Source organism: Schistocerca piceifrons, chromosome 3 (assembly GCF_021461385.2).
Source record: "Schistocerca piceifrons isolate TAMUIC-IGC-003096 chromosome 3, iqSchPice1.1, whole genome shotgun sequence".
NCBI classification, from domain to species: domain Eukaryota; kingdom Metazoa; phylum Arthropoda; class Insecta; order Orthoptera; family Acrididae; genus Schistocerca; species Schistocerca piceifrons.
In genome coordinates this window covers 115,866,160-115,894,148 of record NC_060140.1, presented here as the reverse complement: position 1 = coordinate 115,894,148, position 27,989 = coordinate 115,866,160, and the positions used below count along the sequence as shown (strand labels likewise).

General features: G+C 38.9%; 1 non-coding gene across 1 annotated transcript; it reads right to left on the bottom strand.

Moving 5' to 3' along the window:
• Positions 1 to 6,117: 6,117 nt before the first annotated feature.
• On the bottom strand, positions 6,118 to 6,325 carry LOC124790913. Its single transcript, XR_007016370.1, has one exon. It is a non-coding gene; the product is annotated as a small nucleolar RNA U3 (small nucleolar RNA).
• Positions 6,326 to 27,989: the final 21,664 nt, after the last annotated feature.

Here is a 27,989-nt window from a genome sequence, read left to right as displayed (position 1 = left end):
GCAGATTCCGTTGTTAGTGATTTTATATATGTCTCTCGTGTTGGAACACTTGTGGTAGCTGTTTCTTCTGTGTCAGGAGACAGTTTTATTGTTTTTACAGTAACACTTTCACGTTTGTATGACAATTTTCTCTTCATCGTCACTATTTGTGGCTTATTCGGCACGTCAAATAACGTAGGAACTGCATCCCATACCAATGTCTTCTTTTCCGCGCTCATGAACTGGTTTGACTCGAAGTGTAACACACAAAACTTCACGTTATTGTGCAAATAAAGGACATCTTTTTGCAGTAGGTCCTGTCTTTTACTATTTACTAACCATTTCTTGCTCCTAAAAGAGAAAAATAAATTCAGTAATTCAATACAGTTTAGAAAAAAATCGTAAATAAAGAGCGCTCTAATGTGTTGTTCATACCTCTCAGGGTCCTTAGGAAACATGAAGAATGACACATGTGGTGTCTTCTTTCTATTATTACTGCAATTGATTGCGCTACATACGTTGCCTTTCGTAAAAACCATGTTAAAAATGAATATAAACGATACTGATTACATTTACTGAATGCCGTATTCAGCAGCGTAGCTTCTCCACCGCGGTGTACAAGAAAAATCAGCGAGAGTGTCGCGACTGTATGTATTAGACTGTGGTATGGCGCAGCTGAGTGAACGAAGCGCACTGTTACCGTATAAGCGGTCTATAAGCGACAGACGTCTGTTCGGAGGAAGTCAGTTAAAGAAGCGATGCTACTTGGGCGAAAACGCAACAGCAGGAGTTTACAGTCGGGTGCTGGGGAAAGGCCTTCTTTTCGTTGGCAGAGATATGGTTAGGAGAATTTACGTACTACTCCCAGTTGGTTCTTACACAGTATTGCTTTGTTGTTTTTTCTTTTCGGTCAATTTTTGCTGCCTTGGTGGGTGCCAATCTCCCAACAGCCTCGGTACAGCCCAGCTGTTAGCCTCTTCACCATCTATAGAGATGAAATTCTAATTGCGACTTGAGTTTTTGTCAAACTATTCTATACGACACTCATTCACAGCCTTGCAACATCTGTTACACTTCCAAATACATGACTACACCCTAGACAAATACATATTCAGAAAACACTTTCTAACCTTTAAATCTATATTCGATATTAACAAATTTCTCTTCTTCAGAAACGCTTTTCTTGCCACTGCAACTTTAAACACACATACAAAAAAGTTTTGCATTACCTCACTACCGAGAGTTCTGGTACCTGTACAAAAAATTGGAATAGAGATCAACATAAACACCACTTCCGCCCTTTTTACTGCTCATGAAAAGCACACATTGCATGTTGTACCACCAAACAGCGAGACCTTCAAAGGTCCAGATTGCTGTACACACCGGTACCTCTAATACCCAGTAGAACGTCCTCTTGCACTGATGCATGTCTGTATTCATCGTGGCATAATTTCCACAAGTTCATGAAGGCACTGTTGGCCCAGATTGTCCCACTGCTCAACAGCTATTCGGCGTAGATCCCTCTGAGTGGTAGGTGGATCACGTCATCCATAAACAGCCCTTTTCAATCTATCCCATACGTGTTCGATAGGCTTCATGTTTGGCGAACATGCTGGCCACTTTAGTCGAGCAATGTCGTTACCCTGAACGAAGTCATTCACAAGATGTGCACGATTTGTCGTCCATGAAGACGAATGTCTCGCCAATATGGTTGCACTATTGGTCGGAGGATGGCATTCACGTATCGTAACGGCGCCTTCCATGACCACCAGGGACGTACATCGGCCCCACATAATTCCACCCCAAAACAGCAGGGAACCTCCGCCTTCTTGCACTCGATGGACAGTGTGTCTAAGGCGTTCAGCCTGACCGGTTCGCCTCCACACACGTCTCCGACGATTGTCTGGTTGAAGGCATATGCGACACTCATCGGTGAATAGGACGTGATGCCAATCCTGAGCGGTCCATTCGGCATGTTGTTAGGCTCATCTGTAGCGCACTGCATGGAGTTGGGAATGAAGTTAAGCATCATGCAACCTATTGCGCACAGTTTTAGTCGTAACACGACGTCCGCTAGCTAAAAAAAAAAAAGCATTATTCAATATAGTGGCGTTGCTGTCAGGGATCCTCCGAGCCATAATCCTTAGGTACAGGTCATCCACAGCTGTAATAGCTCTTGGGCGGCCTGAGCGAGGCGTGTCATACACAGTTCCTGTCTCCCTGTATCTCCTCCATGTCCGAACAACATCGCTATGGTTCACTATGAGACCCCTGGACACTTCCCTTGTTGAGAGCCCTTCCTGGCACAAAGTAACAATGTGGATATGGTCCAACCGCAGTATTGGCAGTCTAGGCATGGCTGAACCACAGACAACACTAGCCGGGTACCTCATTCCTGGTGGAATGACTGGAACTGATCGGCTGTCGGACCCCCTCCGTCTAATAGGCGCTGCTAATGCATGTCTGTTTACATCCTTGGGTAGGTTTAGTGACATCTCTGAACAGTCAAACGGGCTGTGTCTGTGATACAATATCCACAGCCAATGTCTACCTTCAGGAGTGCTGCGAACCGTGGTGATGCAAAACTCTTTGTGATATGTGTAGAATTGCGCTAGGGGGACGTGCAGGCGGACTATTGAGTCGTGACGTCGCGGTGAAACTTTCCCGCCACATCGCGCTGCATTGAAGCTTGTGGCCAAACAGCACATTAATTTTTAACTCATACGCAGGTGTAAATGTAATCGAGATTTTCAAGGTTTTAGTGTATTATTATTAGGCTTTATATTAGTTAGACTTTTTTGCTGTGGTCGGTGAAATGCTACTGTAAAGCTTCCGAACTACGTCTGTTTCAAATTTTGTTTGTAGCTTTGACTGACTCTTCAAAAACACTGAGACTTCAAATCCATGAAACATAGTGGAAATCTAAATTACCTGAGCCTTATTTTTAATAGTGACTGCACTAGGAAGAGGATACTTCAATGCGCCTCTGAGAAAAGATAACGTTTATCAGGTAAGAAACGTAAAGTCGCAATCACACAATTAGAGTCGCAGCCTTTCAATATCTTCCGATGGCCTGTTAGTACACCGTTCTTTCATAACCAATTGTTGTTGACAGTGAGAAAAAGAGCCCTGAACCACTTTTCAAACATTGTTTTAATTTCAGTAACTCTGAGCTATGAGCGAGACGATCCTCTAAGTCCACATTCTTTTAGCAAAGCTCTTATATCTATTTCCAAAATTTCTAATTGTTGGCGTAATCAGGCATTGTCACATTTACAGCTATGTTAATTTTTATTTATCTAGTAGTAGTAGTAATTTTTATTTATCTAGTAGTAATTTCTTCATTAGCTGGTAATAAATTTGCTTGTAACATATCTTGTACTTCTTTTGGTAGCTTCCTTTTCTGTGCACAAATATATCTCTCATTATTACGCTCATTACTATGACCTAAACAGCACCAAATGGTAGATTTACAGTTGGAACATCGTCAGTTTACAGCTTGCATTTCGAAGGAATATTCAATAGTTCACTTTTCAAATCCCTTTCATAATGCGAATCAGTAAAACGTATTGAGCAGACACAAGCATTTTCAACTGAAAACAAATATGTACATTTACAAGCACTTATTCATTTTCGTTAGGCTTCATAGTTTTTAGGAAATATGTGAAACCTATTTATTAACTCACTTCGTTGTCTGCTGTGATTACCACAATTGACAATTGTGCAGCAAACTATTATTTTTCAATTAAAAACTTACTCTCAAAATCGCTCAATACACCAGTAACTCTGAACTCAATTGCAACACTAGTAAAAATTCACACTGCCGTAAACAACGTTGTTTTCATTCGTAAGTGCAATTACAACACAATACATTATGGCAAATGCAGGCTACTGAGCGCTGGTTGGGTTCATTCTGACGTCACCTGCGCCGCTTGCTACTACAGTGAATGATGGCAAGAAATTACAATTTTCTTTTATCGATGCAACTGAAGTTATTATTCTGTCTTGAGCTTGCTTGTGGAGGTTAGCTTTAACCGCCGGGAACAAGGCGATCGTGACGTTGGTTCTGCTGCATGTTGTTGACCGCTTTCTCGGATAAATTGCACGTTACGAGGTTGTGGTTAGCTTAGGACACGAGTTTAAATTCAACGCTACAAAACGCGTCGTCTACCGCAGTTCAGTTGTCGGTCATTTAAAATTAGCCGTCCCGACAGAGTCTCTCTCATTTCCGACATATCTCCCCAACATTGCTCCGCGCTACACACCAACAGCATTTGTGAAATGAATTGGCGAGTTCGCATTTAACTATAACCGAGCGGTAGCCGGCGGCCACACCGTAGCTCATGTGACAGACGTCTACTATCAAGCTATTTCAAACGGACTACGGACTTCACAGCTACACAGAAATTAAAAAATGACATCAAGTACAGTTTAGTCAACGTCCAGAACACGGGTATATTAGGGATTTTATTGTCGGTGATCTTCAAAATTTTGTACCTCACTGCTTTGGACATTAAAAGGTATACCTATATGGTACGTCTATATGTAATGTCATTAATTATAGGATGTGTTTCATTAATAAAAAACATTTTTTGGAATATAATTTGAAGACAACCTTTAAGTTAAGGGGTTAACGAAGAACACTATATCGAGGCGTTTTACATGAAAGCAGGGCAGAACCGACAACTAGAACATTCAATAATCAAATGTAACTCCGCAACTAATTAATAACGGAATGAAGTAAGCGCACAAACGTCATAATGGTGTGCAGCGCCTCTGGCGGCTGGCGTGGAAGCACTTTGACAGCTTTACAAAATTACGCGCGACAACCACATAACTTGCAGTGCACTAGAGCGTCACTTCTGTCTCCTACAACAAAATTATCCACGTTTTCTTCCCATTTTAATTTCTTCTGAGTATTTCCAAACTCCAGATGCACATTATCCTCGGGTGCATCTGCCGCGGTCGTCCCAGCCTCTGCTATTATCGCTGGATAGTTTGCTTAATTGTTCGATGATAATTTATCCTCTTAGAGTAAACAACATACAGCAATGTGAAGCAGCTATTAACAATAAAGGAGTCTCTGCAGCGACCCACGTCGTTGCTAAGCATTAGTTTGAGATGAGGCGACTGGCGAAGAACATGAATGTATCCGTCCCATCAGCAAAATCTTCAAGAAAACCGTGAAATGCGTCATTAGCACGGAGCAATAGCAGCTGTAAGAAGGTAAGCCCTAAGCATACATCTGAATTCTGCTAGCCTGTGGTACCCAAAACATAGGCGTCAAACCGACTGCACCATTCCGCGGACGTATAATATTAGCCCTCGTAGACATGCATTTTTGATGAATTCAGGACAACCTGATTTTGCAAACCAGTCATATACACTGCTGGAAGAGCACGAATTTTATAAATCTTGTAATGGCAGGAAAATGGGAATTCTACAAATTACACATTCTTCTAGGAAGTTTCCGTACCAAATGATCTCTGTGGTCCCTAGTATAGACACTGTTCGACAAATCGAGTGTGTCACTGCGATGTTTAGAAACATACGTTCTCCATGCACGTAATCATAAGAAATTATACGTATTTAATAATACTTCGACGATTACAGACGAATTTTTAACATTAACATTATTTCTACCCGAAAACTAATTTGTCTATTACATCACAGATGTCTTACAAACGGAAAAAAATTCTATTTGTAATTGTAATTTCCACTTCCGTATAAGTAAATAAGTTGGGTCAGCTTTCGTCTTTGTGCCAGTGCTGTTCGTATCCTCAGTCTTAAGAACAGCGCACCCACATTTTCTTCGCTTCTCGTCTAGAAGTGAAGATCGCTGGAATTCGAGCTGCTAAAATGTTGATGTATCTCTCTGTTCACTTCGACGATGAAATGACACTGTGTGCAACACGTCTGACACTACAGTAGTCATCGTTTAATTACTCCCGAATTGAAAGAACTGTATCATGCCGATGACAAACTAAATTCTTGATATGTAGTTCGGCCTCTAAAGCCAAACACTACATTTCGATGCAATGAGCCTGAGGCACCAACGAGAACTACATACATTATCGTATCCGTACCTAACCAGTAGTCTATGAAACCAACAGCTATGATTCATTACATTAAAAAAAAACCACTCGGAAAGCACTATTCCCTTCCCACGCCCCGGAAGGCGTGGTGAACGATCATCGATTGCAGATGAGATCCTACGAATCCCATTCCGCATGCCTCACGCTCAGGGAAAGTGCTACCACTCATCATCGTGGTTGCGTCTACTCCAGTATTGAACTAGAGAGAGTTGAAGACATACTACAGAAATGATCCTGTGAAGTATGATCTTAACATTACCCCCGCTTCCTGGGATACTTATGGCCACGTCATGAACGCATACTATTCGAGAACAATCAACGTCACAGATTGTAAGTCCAACATCGAGCAAATCCGTCTCAACTGAAATATTTTACAGTAAAAAATATAGTCGACCACTGATTCTTAACGGCATCTTTATCCTGTATTCCATACCTGATGCAGAAAATGTGTTCCCCAGTTATGACGAGGCGCGGCGAGACGATGCGCCGAGACCTCTGTAGTTCAGCTCCTTACGTTAGATGGCTCGTTCGAGAACAGCTGACAAGGTCCAACGGTCAATAATCCTCCATAGTCCATCACGACTCGTCTCATGCCCTTGGCGTGCATTTTACGTTCCGAAAGTCGTATACCAACAACATAGCTAAACAAATTGTGTTACATTTACGCGTAGAAAAGATTTGCGCGGTCACGTAAATTAGTGGATACGATATGATACGTAATATTTCTTTCTTTAATCGCGTCTCCAAAGTGTTTTTGATTTATTTAAAGTTTTCTAACCACACATAGGTCGTGTGTCAGTTACTTAGTTTAGTGTAGTGAATCTTTATCGATCGGAAATTTGTTTTCTGACAACTTTATTAACGTGTTAATGTGTTACTGGTTGCAAAATTACGCTCTCGACTATGTACTTGTTTGAAGTGTGTTCTCCACCTGACGCGATTTCTGTTCACTTTGGGGTTAAAGTTTATGTATTAAGCCCACAAATACGAATGCGTGATAGCTTATAACTTGTTTCCTTTACAACAGCAATTAATAATTTATGTGTTTGCAGTCTTGGTAACTGGGTCTATAAACTGGATAGGCGTGCCCATGTTGTTATGATTGTATTTCTTGTCTTCAGCGAACAGTTATTCGTACTGTAAATATATTACTGCTCTCTATTGTTCATTTCATCCATTTGATTGCAGTGGCACAAATGTACCAGATGTGATATTGGACAGTATGTTACAATACAAAATTACACATACTTTTACAATATTAATTTTCCTTGGACAAGGGTTGTGTTGAAGGATACCTATTACAATTTAATATGCATAGTGCGCGTTTTTTAGAATTGATGCAGTGTTTGCAAGTATAGTGGCTACTGACAAATGCACTATACCTAACAACTTAACAGGTAGATGCTGTTCTAAGCTTTTCATATTTTGAGGCCACAGTCATGTAATAATGTTCGAATGGTATTTTATGTTACTATCATGATTTCAGTCTTAAGCCTTTATAATGTACAAGGTTTACGACCAAAATCGTGATAGTAATATAAAATAAGGAAATTGTAGAGTTAAATGCTGAAAAAATCATTAAAAAATGCTGTTAGATTCTCTTCACTGCTTATTTCAGCACTGGAAGACCTGTAAAGTCTCTGACATTAAGTCATTCCATTTGCATATGTAACTGCACCTGCCTTTCAGGCTGGATCCCCTATTTATGTTCAATACTGAGATGCTATTCCACAACATGGAGAGCCTCGGCAAGGGGGAATTTAAAGTAAACTGGGGCGGCAGTGATAATTTGGATTGAGCAGGGAGCATGCCAGAGTAATCCATGCACTTGTGTAAAGCGCTGACTAGCATGCAGGAGACCCGGGTTCAATTCCTAACCTTGGTACAAGTTTTCACTTGCTGCTTAAGCCTACATACCCAGAATTTCTCAGGAAGTTTACATGTATCTTAAAGTGTGTGCCAGCTTCATTTCATCAGCTTCTCCATGAGACACATTTATCATTCTCACAGAGTCTACAAAAAACAGATTTACTTAGTGCCTGCAAAGAAATATTTAACTAGTCATTCTTCTCTTTCTGCGTATATGAATGAAACGAGAAGAAATCCTGATGTGTTGTACAAAGGAAAGTACTCCCTGCCATGCACCTCACAATGCCTAGCAGAGTTAGGATTTATAAGTAGATGTGAGGTGCTTATGTTCTAATAAAATTTGTATTCATGGGGATCCACAGATATTCATGAACGTAAACACGGTCTGTAGTAGGCTGTAATATGATATTCATTTAATCGTGCAGTTAGCTCATTTCAATTAAGTGCCATTGTTAAGCACATTTATAACAACTGTATTTCTTGACATTTCCAAATCACTCTTAATTACAAGTAAAGAAGTAACTTCTGTAGCAAGTTTTATTTATAAGGCATATTTCATTACATCAACTTTATTTTTAATGAACGTGCAAGTATCTCAAAGTTGCACCATACATGGGCTTAATGAGGGGTATGGTATAACTTGAATAAGAATATTAAAGTGCAGTTTACAAAATATACATAGGTTTTCTGATTGAATGAATGAAATGACCTCCGTCGAAATGGCTTAAGAATCTGGCTGAGGTGTCATTAAAGACACTGGGGGGGGGGGGGGGGGGGGGGGGGGGGGAAACCCACCGCAATTTTAAATGAATTTTTACTCAAGATGCACATCTGTCTGAAACTGCCTCACTGAGAATTTCTACTTGGCAAATAAATACAGCATAGTTTCATTTGAAATAAGTGAATAGATTCTTTAAAGAGTGTAGTTAGTAGGGTTAGGAGAATAACATTCTAACAAGCCAAATCCGATTAACCATGGCCGACCCTGCGTAACTGTGGGACAAGGCAGAAGCGATATACAGGAGAATAACTCTGGCCATTATTCTATAAGCCTATTGTTACTATCCATTTGGATTAAAATGGCTTATATATATTTTGAGCATGCCAAAAAATATTTGAGGTGACAAAAAAAGTTCTGTTCCTCTTCTCATACAGTGAACTCTAACTATAATGAAGGAATGCTGCAGGAACTAGACATAAGATATTAAGCTTTGTGATTTATTGCAAATCTCAGAATTTTCTCTTTCATGATGGTAACTAAAAAAAGTTATTAATAACAGTGTATAATTAGGACCATATGACAATAAAATGTTATGCTTTGCCCTTAATCTGGAATTTTTGAGTAATCTCATCTACACAAGGATCATTGCATTAAAACTACTACACCACTATTCTGACCTTGTCGACAGAAAAATGTTCCATATTGCAATAACGCTGACATTTAATCTGCATCTTAACAACAGCAGTTTATTATTGTACAGAAAATTCTAAGGTTCATGGTGGAAAACAGAGCCGTTAAGCGACAAATTTCTTAGCAGTTATGTTATTGGTGCCAATAATATAATAGTTGTTCTCGGCAATCCCTCAGATGCTGCTGAGGTTCAGATTAAGGTTCCTATGGAATAATATTACTGCTAACAGCTTGTACACATTGCAGATGTTATCCCGGTATTCTCTGAGACTACAGTACATTCTAGCTTGAATATTCACGTGGAGTAGCATACATAATCAAACAAAAAGGTTTCTTTGTCCCAAGGTATTCCTATGGAATAATATTACTGCTAACGGCTTGTATACATTGTAGATGTTATCCAGGTATTCTCTGAGACTACAGTACATTCTACCTTGAATATTCACGTGCTGTAGCATACATAATCAAACAAAAAGGTTTCTTTGTCCCAAGGTACAGCCATCCTATTTTCTCAAATATTAATGTTTAGCTGTGTCATTATGGCACGTGTTCCAAAATCAATATTTGGTTTTTAAAGCTCTGTACCATTTAATACATTCAACTTACAATTGAAAGTAATACAGTACATGAAAGTGCAACTCTGACAGTTTTTCTTACAAGTGTTCAATTTGATGACCATTTTTCATATTGTACACACTGAGCCGATCGTTGAGTTCCTCTCAAAACTTGGTCAGTGTACCTGGAGCAAAATGTTGCAAAAACTATTCCAAAACTGTTTATTAAGTCAGGCAGACCAGCTCATAGTGGAGCCACATGCACACAATTCATTATGAGCCCCCAAAGGCAAAAATTACATGGCATCAGATCTCCAAAATTGAATGTTTCTTGAACCAGATCCCGGCGGAAAGTTTATGGGCCTTTCTTTTTCGGTGAAGTAACTTAAGATGCATTTCTTATCTTGAGGTGCTACAACTACGGCTTTTTCCTCAACTGGAAGAAGCCACAACCACAGAATTTTATTTGGCAGAACGATGGTGCACCAACTAACTAGCATATCTCAGCAAGCGACTGGTTAAACGACATTATACTCAACCGCTGGATTGGACGCAAGAGGACAGATCACCGAGCTTGTTTTGATTGGCCTCCATGTCCACTTGGAATGACCCCATGATTTTTATGTTTAGGGGTTCATAAAGGATTGTGTGTATCTGCATCCACTACCAGCTGGTCTACCCGATTTAAGAAATAGGATTGAAGCAGTTGTTGCTCCAAACATGTTGATTAAAGTCTGGGAAGAACTCTATTACTGCGTCAGTGTGTGCCATCACATTGAAAACTTGTAAGAAAAACTTTGTGTGTTCTCTTTCATTTGATGTGTTATGAATGGTTTTAAGTTGATTGTAATAAATTTTTTTAAATTTGTGATAGGGGAATATAACAGATAATAAATTTCCACTGTAAAATTTTCATAAAATCTTTGATTCTAAGAATGACTGGCATGTAACCCACTGAACTATATTTGCAGTTCAGGTTCAAAAGAATAACTATTTGAAATTGCACAAGTTAAGACAATGGACAGGCAACACAACTGGGTTGTATTACTTACAGCACAGCATTTTAGATTATGAAATAAGGGTGAGATGGACCTGTTAACAGACCAGCTTTTTTATGAAATCTTTTGCTGTGCATTTTTAAAAATAAGTCACAACATGTTGCGAGTGTACAGTCAGTTCAAATGGCAGTTCAGAATATAACAATTAATATGCTTACCATTTAGTGCATGAAACAGAGTACATCATCTGCAGTCTCCATGTTACTGACTGCATTTTACTACACAAGCTATTTTTACGTCAAATTATTTTTCAACTTTATTATTCCATCTGACACACAATCTCTTACTGCTATATATTCATTATGGCACTCCTGATCATCCACCAGCATTAACCCACACTATATTCTTTGTTTGGCATTTGGAAGATACTTACTAGCACATTCAACACTATTTTTGGTCAGGAATAACGTTCTGAATGAAGATAAACAATTATGGTGCCATAGTTATTTTCCCCTTTGAAGTTATATAGACCAATTACTTAAAAGAAGTTTTCATTTTTCTTTCAGAGTTTTTAGAAATAAAGCTCACATGTGACTTTAATGTACTTCAAATAATAGCTGTAATATAGGCGTTGCTAAATATTTAATGTTATCACATGAAATTTACAATTCCTTATGAATAAGTATATAATGAATGCATCAGAACATAAAGCAATTTAGAAAGTGTTCTATGTTGTTATATGAGGCAATGTTAGTCAAAATGAGAATAAATGGTTCAAATGGCTCTGAGCACTATGCGACTTAACTTCTGAGGTCATCAGTCGGCTAGAACTTAGAACTAATTAAACCTAACTAACCTAAGGATATCACACACATCCATGCCCAAGGCAGGATTCGAACCTGCTACTGTAGCGGTCACTCGGCTCCAAACTGTAGCGCCTAGAACCGCACGGCCACTCCGGCCGGCAAATGAGAATAAAATTTGAATACATATGGACCACAAATGAGAGCACAGTCTTAAGAAATTCTCCGTGCTTTTCTCACACAGTATTCCCTGTGAGACGAGTATGTGGTGCAATGACAACAATAATGCTGAAGGGACGAGATGCAGAGTACACAGACTTTTAGCAGTGAACAGTGCATTTGCCATCTAGTAGAGCTGCAAACCCATACAATGATCTAGGCAAAAGTTGTGCCATATGATTTGAGCCTGATGCATCTAACATGTCTAAGAATAAGATGATTTCATATTCAGTTACTAATACAATCTCAGCAAGCCTTAATTACACGTCATTAGCAGTTTGGTAGATGTGTATGCACTAAAAATTTTGTTGTGTACTAGCTTATGTTGGCAGTGACCAACCAATATCATTCAATGCCTTTCAAATTCTGCAACTTCCAGTCAGCCATCTCCCTAAATCCTTGAGTGAGTGTGCATGAGTGGGCTAGATGTTAATGACAACAGTATCAATGAGTCATGTTTGGAATCTGTCAATTCATATAAATATTGGGGGGGGGGGGGGAGGGGGGACAATTTGTAGGGATATGAAATGAAATGATCACATAGTGTTTAGTGTAGGTAAAGCAGGAAATTCCTAACAAAACACTAATACAACCTATCCTAGAATACTGCTAAAATGTATGGGACACATAGCAGATAAGACTAATGGGGGATATTAAACATAGCACAAATAGTCACAGATTTGTTTCATCCATGGCAGAGCATCATGGAGATGCTGGAAAAACTGCACTAGCAGACGATAGACGCAAACTATCCCCGGAAAGCGTCCTCCGAAGTTTTCAAAACTAGGTTTAACTGAGGGATCTATGAATGTACTACCAGATGTACAAGTATGAATAGTGGATTTTTTTTGTCTAAAAGATGTTAAACTCAGAAGAATGATAAACAATGCTTTACTCAAAGTATACTCCATCATTTTTTATACATTATCTCCATCTCTCAGGCAATTTGTGAATACCACACCAGTAAAAATTTTTCCTTTTTGCTGTGATCTATCAACACAAACAAACAGTAATTGGAAGAAGCCAAATATGGTGAGTAAGCAGCATGGGGTAGAACATCCCAGCCAAGTGCTTCCAACGTGTCACAAACCAGTTTTGCTGTATAGGAAGGAGCACTGTCATGAAGAAAAATGACTTTGTGTCACCTCTTGTGATACTGTGGCATTTTTTCAAGCACCGAACAGTTCCAATCGGTCAAGTGTTGTTGGTAATGATTAGTATTACCCATTTTCCAAGGTTTTAACAGCTCAGAATAGACCAGATCCCTCTGATCTAACCAAACACAGAGCATTGTCTTTCTGTAAAAGCAATTCAATCTCTTGGTCAACATGGATGCTGTGCCTGGGTCTACCCATGATTTTTTTGCACTTGGGATTCTAAAAAAAAAATTAAAAAGAGAGAGTTTTCATCCCATTGTAACCGTGCAATGCAAAAATGACTTTCTTTTGTACCAAGTGAGCAAAATCTCTCGTGTTTTTGCACTTCTCCATTTGGCTGCCAGTCAGTGGTACCACTACTGGTCTTCTGAATATTTCCCCTCTGTTGTAGCCAATTGGAAACAGCTTGTTGACCTATGCCCAATTACCTGGTGAGTTGTTTTTGTGTTTGTGAATGATCCTCATTCAACAATGCTTCCAATTCCACATCTTCGTATTATTTTTTGGCAGTTTTCAATGGTCTTTGCTTGCAACATCGAAGTCACCATTTTTGAAACACCAAAACGATCATTCACATGTATCTTGGGAAGGAGCATGTTCAAGCATAAGCTTCTTGAAGTAATCAGTATGATTCAGCAGCAGTTTTCTTCACATGAAAACAAAAAATTAGTTGCTCTTTGTTCGGTATAAATTTCGCCATATTGAACACATCACAATACTATGCACAAACTTTTCCAATTTATCACTTGTGCGCATCTGTCACTTGTTGACGACACAACGAAATAGTGCAGTGTCAAATCTTGATGGCACAAACTGCGCTGGTGTTACATCTGAAATCTGCATTTGATATTTCTACACCTGGTACAACTGACTACTTATTTCTGCTTTAGGGACAATGAAGACCACATTAGATTAGCTACAGCAGGGATAGGGGCACTTTAGCAATCATTCTTTCCATGCTACATACGTGAATAGAACAGAAAGGAGATCTATAATTAGTGCAACTGGTACCCTCTGTCATGCGCTTCACAGTGGTTTGTGAAGTATTGACAGAGATGTAGAGTCTGGAATGGGCTCCATCTAAACTGATGAGAGTATACGGGAGACTGGTTCACAAAATAAGCAGCAAAACTGATGTACTAGCTGCTGAAGTTGCAGCAAATTGACTAGCCTGCAGTAGATTGGATTCTACATAAATTACTTAATAATGTACTTTCAGTGTTATGGCTTCCTTGAGGAAATCATGGAGCTTTGAGCTTCTGATAGCTGTACCAGGAAATAGTCTTCACATTACAGAAAAAATATCACTCAAGCTATTTGTTTACATTAAAAGTTGCTATTTTCATGTAAATTACCTACTATTCATCTATTTTTGATAAACAAGTAATTATAATTACAAGAATTACATTACATTAAAGGGAAGATAAAACAAGGTATCTCAGAGAGAGACCGATGAAAATTTTTTCCATGTAAAATATTGCACTTGTATATGAAGGTCACCTAAACTGAGTGTTATTCTACATCACTACTTTTTCTGATAAGCAGAGCTCTTTCTATTAATTTTAATACTGGGCCTAATATAATTTAAACATGAAGTTATCATATGTTTCATAGTAGAATAATGGAAAACACTGTTGTTTCAGAATACCCACATGCTGTGATTCCCACAGTGCTCTAGAATATGTAGTAAGGTTCATTTTTTCTAAAGACACATTTTGAGAATTTGTCTGTGTGTTTTGACAGCCTGTAACAATAGATCTTCCCATCCCTAACTGTTAGTTTTTGTCTGCAAACAAAAACTTGTTAATCTATGAGCCATTCTATCCAGTCATTGCCATCTATTTGTTGAAACTAAAAATGGTGTACAGTGTGATTGTAAACTGTTTGTTACACAGCCTTCTGACCCGTCCCTTGTCCTCAACTCATGTGAGCACTGCTAGCTGACCTCTGATCTAATTCCATGCACGCCCATAATGTGTCCCAATATCAGTGGTTGTGGCGTACAGCAACATCTTTCAATGTTCCTGTAACCATAAATATAAAGGATTTCGGCCACGTTATCAGGGAGGCCCTTCTAATGAACCACCTCAACCAATAAACTGCTCAATAAACATTTGAGTTAGGTACTAATTTCCACAAGGTGTAGAAAATGCTCTATTCTACAGAAACTCAGAAACTACATTCACTGTCTTTCTTTCTACAATTATACTGTTTTCAGCACTGTGGGTAATTTGTAGTACAGAAGCTGTAGGAAAACAGCTCCTGTTCATGTGTTAGGTAGAGTGTAGGCCCCACAATCCCTGATCTCATATTGATACTACAGTGAGCTTGATGACTTGCTTCGATGATTGACTGAGAATTGGCATCTGCACACACACACACACACACACACACACACACACACACACACACACACACACAGAGAGAGAGAGAGAGAAAGAGAGAGAGAGAGAGAGAGCTATTGTGATAATGTATCAGAATTATGACAATATTATGAGAAGGAAAGTTGCTACTCAGCATATAGCGGAAATGCTGAGTCACAGATCTGCAACTCAGCCTCTCCGTCATAAGGTGAGTAGCAACTTTCCTTCTTATAATATTGTTACATTTCATCCTGAATTTTCCACTGTTTGATATTAGCATTATGAGCATTTCTGCAACAGAGAACTTTGGTAACATTGAACATAAATTCGAATGTTAGGAAGTGTTTTCTGACAGTAAGTGTCTGGACTCTTGGAGTGTAGCACTGTATCAAAGGTTGAGAAAAACCCAGGTTGTTTTTTTTTTTTTTTTTTAAACAGACCTACCCAGTGGGGTTATATATTGTTTTGGGACTTTTTCATATTTACAATTAAATAGTTAAACGGAAATTCTTATGACTAAGAAGAAATTGTAATAGAGTACAATGAAGAACTCCCTGCAAACATTAGCAGTGTCTTGGATAATGTTATAATTTCTTCTCCAAAAACATACAGAGGTTTGTAGAGACCTGGACTTTCTTCAAGCAGACAGCATAGACACTGCACAAGGAAGAAAGGAACAAAGTAATAAGCACTAAAGGCTTTCCACCACCTTGCTAATATGTCAGATCCAAGATTCAGAGGATGTATATTAACTGCTGGAGAAGAAGAAAGGCAGAATACTGGCTCAGAGATGCATCTAGAGTGGATTGCCAAGTGTTTCAAGCTTTAGGATTGCTGATTCTGTTTATTTTCCTGCCACTATGTTTTCATGGAGTCGTAAAACAGTTCCATCCGAACAAGTGGTGGAAGATAATGGAACTGTATACAGCAAAAACAAGGAAACTTACCACCAGGATTTATTACTTTTGTGAAAAGTCTCATTTCTTGCCCTTCAAGCACTGCCTCCATTGAGAGAACCTTCTACATCTATGGACTTGCTTGGTCAAAATTAATAAGTGATTAACGAGAAAAAAGAGAAAAGAAATTAGGGAAAAGCTATAAATTGCTGAATGCTTCAAAAAAGGACTAAATTGTAATTTGCAGTCATTATAATTCAACATAAAGTTAAAATCTTTTTTTCTGGAAGTGTAAACATTATTTAACAGTGTTTCTTATATTGTAAAAAAAGTTAAAACACAATATTAATAAAACAAATTCCTGTTGCAGTAAACAGTTGCCCTAGACAGCAATGATGGCCCTTTTTAATTTGTGAAAAGTTAACTATGTAACATTTTGTATGTTATTAAATATTCATAATTAAATATAGTTGGACTTTATTTATTTACTTTTTAAAACCCTCATGGTGTTTTTGGTTCAGGTTAAATTACAACCCTGTGTGTACGGGAGTGAAATGTGGATGATAAATAGTTCAGACAAGAAGAGACTATATGATAAGCTTTAAAAATATGGTCTACAGGGTATATTTGAAAGCTAGATGGATATATCAAATAACTAATGAAGAGGTACTGAATACAACTGGAAAGAAAAGAAATTTATGGCATAACCTGACGAAATGAAGGGTGTTTGTAGAACACATCCTGACGCTTACTGGTACTGGTAGAAATGTTTTCTGAAGTGGTAGTTTTGTGGCCTGTGATACTGCACATGCAGTAAATGTCTGCAGAAACTGTGATAAAGTAATAATTTACTTGTGTGAATACTTGCTCCTCCATACCTGGAATCCAGACTGTGAAAGGTCTATCCCATATCCTTGTCTCTGCTGCAAATGATCACATTCGAAGTCCATGGAACCACCTACCGAGCCCTTTCAAGATGTGTGCACACAATAAGGGTCAAATGATTTACACAATTCTCTGTATGGAAAAATAAGACAACTTCAATGTTCACACTTCATGGGATACACACGAAGGATATTAAAAAAGGTTAATGTAGCGGACTGTTTTAACTGTTGTGACAGATGCCAGCATCATGGTCAAGTGGAATGACAGAGAGAGAGAGGAGAGAGAGAGAGAGAGAGAGAGAGAGAGAGAACTGCAACCAGAGTGGCTTGGTACATACAGGAAATTTTGGACGTAGCCAGACCACACGATAAGGCAGCAAATAATTAATCTTTGGTGTGGGTCAATGAATTTTATGTAAGTTGCATTACATTTCTGTACACAAACCCATGTCCTACAAGCTGACTGACACGTTCAGGAGCAGAGAGAGTGCTGTATGCTCCTCCCACATTTACTTGAAGAATCATGAAGTTTATTCAGCAGCTATCACTGAATATCTTTCCCTTTCTGCTCTACATAGTTGTAGGGAGAATGAGGCAAGTAGGTAAGCTACAGGGAGTGGATGCATGTGAGGAATGATATTGAGTTGTTAATGAAGTTCATGATTATCCCCCCGCCCCAAATCAACTGGTTTATGGCAATGTTGTTAATTTACACAATTTACTTTCAATGTGTTGATTATACTTTATTTTAGTTTTTACTGAACTGATTTTCAGAACAACTTTCAAACTTGCTGCATTAATTTCTTTCATTTGTCATGCAATTTTTAGTTTCATGAATAATCATAAAACTCTTATGTTTTAAGTATGAGATACACATAATCAGTTTTATTGGTAACTAAAAATTATTGGCAGCCTTAATCTCTGTAGAAAACAGCATTATCCATACCTTATCTGGCCTGGAGATATATATTTATCAGTTTTTACAAGCAGGATCTTGTAGTGACATTTGTTTCCAAGGACATGAGGCAGAGTGTGACTACCACAGCACATTCTACACGAAACATAATTATGAAAATGTTTTAATTCCAATACTGCATTCTATTGGTGCCCAAGTACAAAAGTGTTAAATCAGCTCAGAAGCACATTTGTAATTACGATCCCTGCTGTCGGCTTTGTCCTGTACAATTTGGCGAAAGTCTTAGGCAGTGGCTGCTAAATCGCTTGACATGATTATTTCTGTAGCATAATAATGTCCTTAATTGTCAGCAGTCCAAACTTATGGTGAATAATGGTACCACTTATGGAAATCGTAGCAAGGGAAGAAACAACAGGTGCACTCAGTACATATGCCTCAAGAGCTTATTCAACATACCAAAGAAATTGTCCTGGCAGCCACTGAGTGAACAGGCTGTAATCAACTGCAGATTGTGGCACACATTGAAGAAACAATGCCTGTCATTTGGGCACTGGTTTCATACATTGATCATTCCAGTGACTGGTCAAAGCACATTGAGAAGACCAGCTTTACTCACAAGAGTTTCAATGAAGTCCAGACTCTGGAGCACTGTTCCCAGAACAGATCGTGGCCTCCTGCTTCCAAGTTGAGTGGAACGTTCAACGCTTAGACTTAGAAGATTCTGTAACAGGCTAGGTTGCATGTCATTGTGTTTTTGTAGGTTTTCCCCAAATGGGTCAAGTGTGAACTACAAAGTTTTTTCTTAAATTTTACAGTTAGGTGACAATTCATTAAATGCATCCCCCCCCCCCCCCCCCCCCCCCCGAGCTCCTTCTGTGGTAACTGTTGAAGCATTAGCAATGAACTGCCAGAAATTAGACACAATTCAGTTTACAAATAACTATAAATAATTACAAGTAACTGAAACAATACAATTTGAGTTTAGCTGTAATTACATATATATTTACAACACAATTTTTTTAAAACTTAAAAATTCTTTTACTGGATAAAAACACAGTTCCATCAGAAATTGCTTAAGGTTACATTTAAACGTATTTTTATGTCACTGCAGTTTTAACTCACTAGGGAGACTGCTGAATAATCTAACTGTTACTTGTAAAGCACTTTGCTGATACAATACTGTTCTACGTGGAGACGTGTATATTACTGATGCTTTTGTGTTGTCTCTATGGATATGCTTATTTTGTTGTAAATGTCCAGAACAGTTTAAAAGATACTTGTTTGCACACAGGATACACTCATATACACACAGGCTTGGCATGCTCATTATTTTCAGCTGCATGAAATGTGTACATTTTAAGTTTCTTTAGGAAGTTCTTTCACATGACAGTTCCATTTTAAATTTTCTAGTACCAATATCCCTAGAATTTAAATTTCAGTAATCGATTTCAGTAATTTGTTGTCAGGTTATGGTAATATATCAAATTATTCTACATGTGGGGAAGAGTGGAAATTCATAAAGATAGTTCTTTCTTTCTTTATTATTATCATATCTATTTGAAATCAGCTTGAAACTAGATCTCAAGAGATTTTCTCAGCAGCTGCTGGTGTCATAAGCAAATAAGATTTTTTCCCCACTCTAATAACGTCACAGAAAGCCGATTAAAACCCGAAATTGATAGTAGTGAGATTTTGAGGAAAACATAAGCGTATATCGAAAGCATAGCCTAATGGGAAATGCAGGTGCTGTATTTGTAGCAGAAGACAAGAAATCCAAATCCACCAAGATAGAAATTGAAACTGCATTCGAGATTATTTGGGTGAGACTCGAGGACTACGACTGGGAATAAACTTATAATCGGACCTTCTATTGAGCTCCACTCACACCACGTGTAAGCAAAATCTTTAGAAAAAAAAAAACTTCAGTTTGCTAGTCCATAAGTTCCCCAACAATTATCAACACTCGAGAAGACACTAATCATCCAACAATCAATTTGTATAATTACAGTTTTATAACAATAGTCATGAGAAGATATCCTGCGAAATATTATTATATATCCACTCATGATGCGAATATATTGGATCTCAGGGTTGCCACAAGTTTCCCCAAGTGAAATTCCCTGATTTTCAGATAACTTTTAGTATATATCTTCTGGTAAACCTTCTGGGATGTAAGGTCGTGGTCCAATACTTTTAGTATTTTTCCCTGACAAATTTTGAGATCTCAAGGGTAAGTAAAGACATAAGTTAACAACAAAAATGTAAGGACTTCTGTATTTCTCCCATGTATGACCAAAAATTTTAAGTAGTAACATCAACAGCTTTTGTAATGAACAGTTTTTATTTGGAGAAGGCAAATCAAATGGTATATGTGTTCTTATTACGACCATTGTTATTTTATTTCATAAAACAAAACACATCTGGTGACAAAAAATTGCATTTCCTTGGAGCACATAACAGATTTAAATTACCTTTGCACTGATAATCTCAACAAAATGTACGCCTCTTGACAGAAGTGTATAAGGCAGGGAAGAGTTGTGTAAACCAACATTATAGGTGATCACTAACAAAACGTTGGTTCTACTATGTTTGATATTTTCAGTTATAACCCACAGTGTTATATCTATATAATAGAGGGAAACATTCCACGCGGGAAAAATATATTTAAAAACAAAGATGATGTGACTTACCATACGAAAGCGCTGGCAGGTCGATAGAAACACAAACAGACACATACATACATATTTAAATATGTCTGCTTGTGTTTGCATATGTGTGGATGGATATGTGTGTGTGTGCGAGTGTATACCCGTCCTTTTTCCCCCCTAAGGTAAGTCTTTCCGCTCCCGGGATTGGAATGACTCCTTACCCTCTCCCTTAAAACCCACTTCCTTTCGTCTTTCCCTCTCCTTCCCTCTTCCCTGATGAGGCAACAGTTTGTTGCGAAAGCTTGAATTTTGTGTGTATGTATGTGTCTGTTTGTGTTTCTATCGACCTGCCAGTGCTTTCGTATGGTAAGTCACATCATCTTTGTTTTTAAATATACAGTGTTATATCTGTTACTTTACAAGTATTGTGTGATTTTTGTTTCGAGAAATGTGTGAGTATTTAGCCTCCAAACTGCCAACAACAGCCACTATTTTCTTCTTCTTATCGTGCATACTCTAATGTGTAAACTACTTTCGAGGTGCCAAAATGTACTACAATAAATAAAATTTCTATAAAAGTCACACTGTACAATGTACTGTAGTGAGACAGTTGCAATTCCTGAAATTTATCACCCGTAGCCTCAGACCAGCTGAGTAGCACCTTGGTCCTCGGTCCACGGATAACACAAAAATCTGCCACATTATGCCACACACAGACAGACGTAGCCCACGGGCAAATCAGTGAGACTAGATCTGGAGGGCATGGCCTGCACATTAGTGGGAAATGATGGGCTTTAGATCAGCAGGCCCAATCCCTTGTTAGACATACCCACAGAAATGGCCTGCAGTTTTGATCTGTCGCGGGAATCCCCTTGTGTGGCCGGCTATTCACATGTCAGAGACAGCATGTTTATGAGATGAGATCGATCAATCCATGCAACAGATAACTTGCGTAAATACTCTGAGAATCAATACTAATGAGGATAGGTAGCAACCCAGACAGGCACTTAGAAAAGACAATCGCACTCTTACAACAAAATTTTCGGCCATAGCCTTTGTCAGAAAATGAGAGAGAGAGAGAGAGAGAGAGAGAGAGCGCACGCGCCCACACACACACACACACACACACACACACACACACACACACACACACACACACACACACACACACGTCAACAATTTCCAAACAAACCACTCATCACACCTCCCTGCCTCTCGTTGGCAGGTGCTAGGATAGCAGCAAGATCACACCTCCCTGCCTCTCGTTGGCACGTGCTAGGATAGCAGCAAGAAGTGGTGGTAGCAGCACCCAACCAGTGATGATGCATGACATTTCAGTAAACAAACCATTTCATTTACTGAGACAAAAATGAGATTTTTCCAGTGTCTTTTTTTTTTTCATATTTCCCTGATTTCCAGAACTTGTGACATCCCTGGATTCTAATGGCACAAGGAAGTAGCCAAAAGAGGGGTCCAGGGGATCCACACCCCCCACGCACTATCACCTACAGGAAATTACAGTTCTATTTGTCATGTTGATTTACAGTCATACAATGAAAAAGCAATACGAGCAATTGATAGTCAACACGGCCATAGTTATATTTCAACCATCAAGATATCAATAGCATTATTGTCTATCGCCCATCCATACTTTAGCCAAGACCAAGCTCTGTACACTGTTTGCCTAACTTGAGCTCAGTTGTTGTTTTCTTAATCAGTTCAGTTCTTACTTACAGCTGCATGTGATGTAAATACTGCTGTTCATTGTTTCTGTGCTGCGCGCTGTTGTGAAAGTTTCCAGTTATGGATAAGTTTGTAACAAGAAAGAGGACGAAAAACGATCAACAAAAATATTCTCCAAATGGCGATGATTGCATTTCTTTAAAAAAATGCTCAAAATTCTGTCATTAATAACCCAAATGGCAAAATATGGCCCACTCTAGTCACCTGGGTAGAACTTAATTTAAGAAAATAGTTTTGGTATAGAATGATGGGGAGGGATTTGTGGAGAGCAGATGGGGTATGTGATGACAGCACATTCTATAGTTCGTTTCTATTGGGCTGCTTGAATTTGTACAAGCCAACTGCGCTTTTCACGCCACACTCCCCCCCCCCCCCCCCCTATTTCATCGAAAATCTATTTAAGCTGTTGTAACACTATATTGAATTGGTGAAGCCAAGGGATAGCCATATGCAAACACACAAAAGATATAAAACGGCAGTGCATTGGTGGAGCTGTCATCTGTACTCACACGATCCATGTGAAAAGGCTTCCAATGAGATTATTATCGAACGACAGGAATTAATAAACCTGGAACACAGAAAGGTAGTTGGAGCTAGATGCATGGGGTATTTCATTTTGGAAATCGTACAGTAATTCAATATTTCGAGATTGACTGTGTCAAAACTGTCCCAAGAATATAAAATTACAGGCATTACCTCTCAACACGGGCAACACAGTGGCCATCAGAATTCACTTAACAACCGAAAGCAGCAGTGTTTCCACACAGTTTTCAGTGTTAACAGAAAAGCAACAATGCATAAAATAACTGCAGAAATCAATGAGGGACATTTGACAAACATATCCGTTAGGACAGTGTGACGAAATGTTGCATTAATGGGCTACGGTAGCAGACAACTGAAGTTAGTGCATCTGCCAACAGCATTGCTTGCTGCACTCTCCTGGCCTCATGGCGATATGGTCTGGACCCTAGATGACTGGATAACTGCGGCCTGCTCAGATGAGTCCCAATTTCAGTTGGTATAAGCAGATGGCAGGGTCTGAGTGTGATGCAGCCCCAGAAGCCATGGACCCAAGTTGTCAACAAGGCACTGTGCAGGCTGGTGATGGATCCATAATGGTATGGACTTGGTTTACGTGGAATGCAATGGGTCCTCTGGTCCAACTGAACTTACCATTGACTGGAAATGGTTATATTCCGCTACTTGGAGACCATTTGCAGCCATTCATGGGCTTCATGTCCCCTAACATCATGTTGCTGGGTCAAAGTTGCTTGTGATTGAATTGAAGAACATTCTGGACAAATCGAGAAAATGATTTAGCCACCCAGTTTACCTGACATGAATCCAATCGAACATTTATGGGACATAATCGGGATGCCAGTTTGGGCACAAAATCCTGTACTGGCAACAGTTTTGCAATTGTGGATGACTGTAGAAGCAGCAAGGCTCAATATTTCTGCACAGGACTTCCTATGAATTGCTGAGTCCATGCTAAGTTGAGTTGCTGCATTATGCAGACAAATGTGTTCTGACATGATATTAAGAGGTATCCGGTGACTTATCAACTCAGTGTATAATAACTGAAGCCATGAGACCAACCACACACAATTAATGGGAAAACATGCAATATCAGTTCATCTTTTGCTGTGATGCATTTTGTTTTACATTGTACAACAACCAGTTTTCCCAAATTCTCTACCAGCTGGGGTAGCTCTGTGCGCTGAGGTGCTGAGCTAGCAATCCCTGGATTCTGGATGTGATGTGGTTCAAATCCATCCACTGGCAACCTTGAAAATGTTTTTCTGTGGTTTCCCATTTTCGGTGTAGTCCCTTACTACAGGCCACAAACAATTCCTTCCGAATCCCTTTCTTCCCTGACAGATTCATGTTTCCTTCTGTGCTGAAATGAAAAGAGTTGTGTCGAAAGCAACCAAACATCTCTTTGGAGACTCCTGGCACTTAAGTAAATTATGTACATGAAATTAAAAAATTAAATATGTGTGTTTTCAGAGTAAAATGAAAAACAAGCCCTTTTAAGCTCCTTTTCAACAAATCGGACTCTCTCTTTGACTAAATCATGGCTACCTTCTTGAATAGCAACAGACAGACAGAACCTCCTTGAGGACATCCACAATGAAGCTAGTATAAGTAACCAAGAGGCAGTTGTAGCAACAACTGTTACCAAAATGCAGAAGGTGACTCAAGTTTAAAACATTAATTGACCATGCACTTGACAGATATTTACCTAGTAAAACAGTTCACGATGGGATGGATCCTACATGGTATACAGTCACTGTAAAGAAATTCCTAAGGAAACTGAATAAAAGACGTAAACCAAAGAACAGGGCTATAGATATAGTGATGCTGAATGAAACACATTTGGCTGTCAAGAGAGAAATAAATGACTTCTTGAATAGCTACCACAGCAGAATATTATCAAAAAATTCTAGTCGTACATAAAGGCTGTTAGTGACAAAAATGTTAGTGTCCAACCACTCACAGACGAGACAGATGCTGAATCTGAGGACAGCAAAGCAAAAACCAGAAATGCTGAATTCCATTTTCAATAGTTCCTATGTACAGCAATATCCAGGTGCAATGACACTATTTACTTCTAGTACCACTGTATGGATGATTGGAAAAGATATTAGATCACTGATACTAGCAATGAAAGTGTTAAAACTGATCAAAGCTCCATGGCCTGACGATACCTATCGTCTTCTTTGCTAAATTTGTAGCTAAGTTAGTCCCTCTTTTAACCATAGTATATTATAGATCTCTCGAGCAAAAAACTCTGCACTGTGGTTGAAAGAAAGCGCAGTTCACAGCCATCTACAGGAAGGGTAGCAGAAGGGATCCACAAATACACCATACAATATTCTTGACAGCCTTCTGTTGTATTTTATAACATATCCTGAGCCCAAAGATAATGATGTATCTTGAACAAAATGACCTCCTCAGTGCCAACTATCATGGATTCCAAAAGCATTGATCATGTGAAACCTACCTCACCATTTTCCCACGACTTCACGAAATCAATGGTTCAAGGCAGTCAGGAAGATGCAGTGGTTCCTGATTTCCAAAAGGTATCTGACTTGCTACCACACCTAAACATATTACTGAAAGTACAAAACAAAATTTGTGATGCATACTATCCTGTGGAAGCCTGCTTACAAAGTTTCAATAATCACTTTAAATGATGAGGTTAATAATGTGTTTCAACCCTCTACCTGCTCCTACTGGGACTGCCTGGACATCATGAGGCTAGTTACAGCACACACAGAGGCATTTATGCAAACACTCTTTTTCCACACTCGATGTGTGAATGGAATGAGAAGCAGCACTAATCAGTGGTATCCTCTGCTGTGCATTTAATTGTATTTCAGCAAAGAGGCTTGTTGCCGTCATCAGGTGGTTCCTGTGACCCGAATGGATACCAGAGAATTGCACAAGTTACAAATACTCTGGGAAAACATCAGATTGCATACCATTCTGGTTTAATGGCAAAGTCTCACATTTTAAATAAAAAGGTTCAGGATTCAAGCTTTAGTCAGCTCAAGTATCTTTTTTTGCATTTATTCCTTATTTCACATCTTGCAATTATCTGTATATGTGAAGAGTACCAAGTCATAGTGTGATCTGGATTCCCTGTGAAACTGTTGTGTGTGCCCCCCCCCCCCCCCCCCTCTCTCACTGTGATTGGCTGGGTAAGGCGGTTCAAAGGTCTGAAGAAGTCAAGTGCATATGACCATGCCTAGTAAAGCACTTGCATTTTAACCACACTTTAGATTGATGACAGCTTTACCTTACCTAATAAATGGAAATACCTGTCATAAAATCTGAACAGAAATGAAATAATAGAGAGAACCATTAGCATGCCTGAAATAATCATTTCACTCAATTCTGAAGCTTGTTTTTCCTTTTGATCTTTGTTTATAAATAAGTACCATATGGTTTTTCTATCTCCACCTCCTGCAAAGCTTTTTATGACATCCATGACTGGTTGCAGACTTTCTCTGCAAGTTTTTTTTTTGTTATGTATTTTGGCCTCAGCTCACACAAATGATACCATTACCAATTTTGACTTATTACCAAGTCATCACGAGACCTATTTGAAAAGAAAAAGAGGGAGATAGCATGACATTAATTAGGACATGAAATTGCAAATAAAATTAAGCTCTATTTCGGCCTACTTTAATATGTTATACCTTAACTCCACTGACTGTGCCTGGAGAGATGGTCACAATGTAAACATATCAGTGCTCTGCTTGTTCGAACCTAAGGCTACAGTTAACTATGTAATAGTAAAAACTGATAACTCTTACATCACAAGTATGACATTATGTTCATAAGGGATGTCATCTGGATGCACTTTATGAGCTGTAACTTTTTGCTAATTAAAAAAAATGTTAAATGAAAAAAGTAATAACCATAACAGGGCAGGGCCTTTTTTGGAGTATTTTCCGATTTTAATTTTTTTTTTTTTTTAGGGATTCCTTTTTCTGGTGGTTCATGATTGTCTAATTGCAATTTTATTTTACAGTAAATTCACCCTAGCTCTTAAGCGTACACTTAAAACCACCAGTAATTACTTTGCTACTAGCAGATTACGTCTACAGGCATATTTAATTTACCCTGCTTCTAGTGCATGTCTAGCTTATCTTGTCAGTACTTAAATAATTTTATCCCAGTTTTCATTTTTGTAGGTGTTCTGTCACTATTAGTCTTTCCTGGTCATCAGGGCCCAATTCAAAGTGGGACTCATTGAAAAAGACAGTTCTATTTCAGTCAATGAGAGTCCAGTCCAAAGACGTGTCTGGAGATGCCCTGGAAAGGAGTGGGATACCAACTTGACGGTCGCCCACCATACGGCCTGACAACCAGGAATGGTGATCTGGTGTGCCATTTCTTTCCACAGAAGGACCAGTTCAGTTGTCATCGGAGGCACCCTTACAGCAAGCAGTACACTGGCCATATTCTATGCCCTGTTCTGTAGTTCTTTATCGCAAAACATGCTGTGTTTACATTTCAGTAAGATAATGCCCGCCCGCACATGGCAAGAGTTTCTACTACTCATATTCATTGCCAAATCCTAACTTGGCCAGCAAGATTACCGGAATTCTCCCCAACTGAGAACGTTTGGAGCATTATGCACAGGGTCCTCCAACCAGCTCAGGATTTTGATGATCTAACACACCAGCTGGACAGAATTTGACACGATATTCCTCATGAGGGCATCCAACAACTCTACCAATCAATGCCAAGCTGAATAATTGCCTGCATCAGTACCAGAGGTGGACTAGCGTTAGTGACTTGGTCAATTTGTGAAGCTCTTTTTCTTGAGTAAATCACCTAATTTTTCTGAAAGTGCAATAATTTGGTTATTGTACATGTACACCATATCTACCCATTTGCATCTCATTCATATAATTCCTTCACGGTGCATATTTTTTT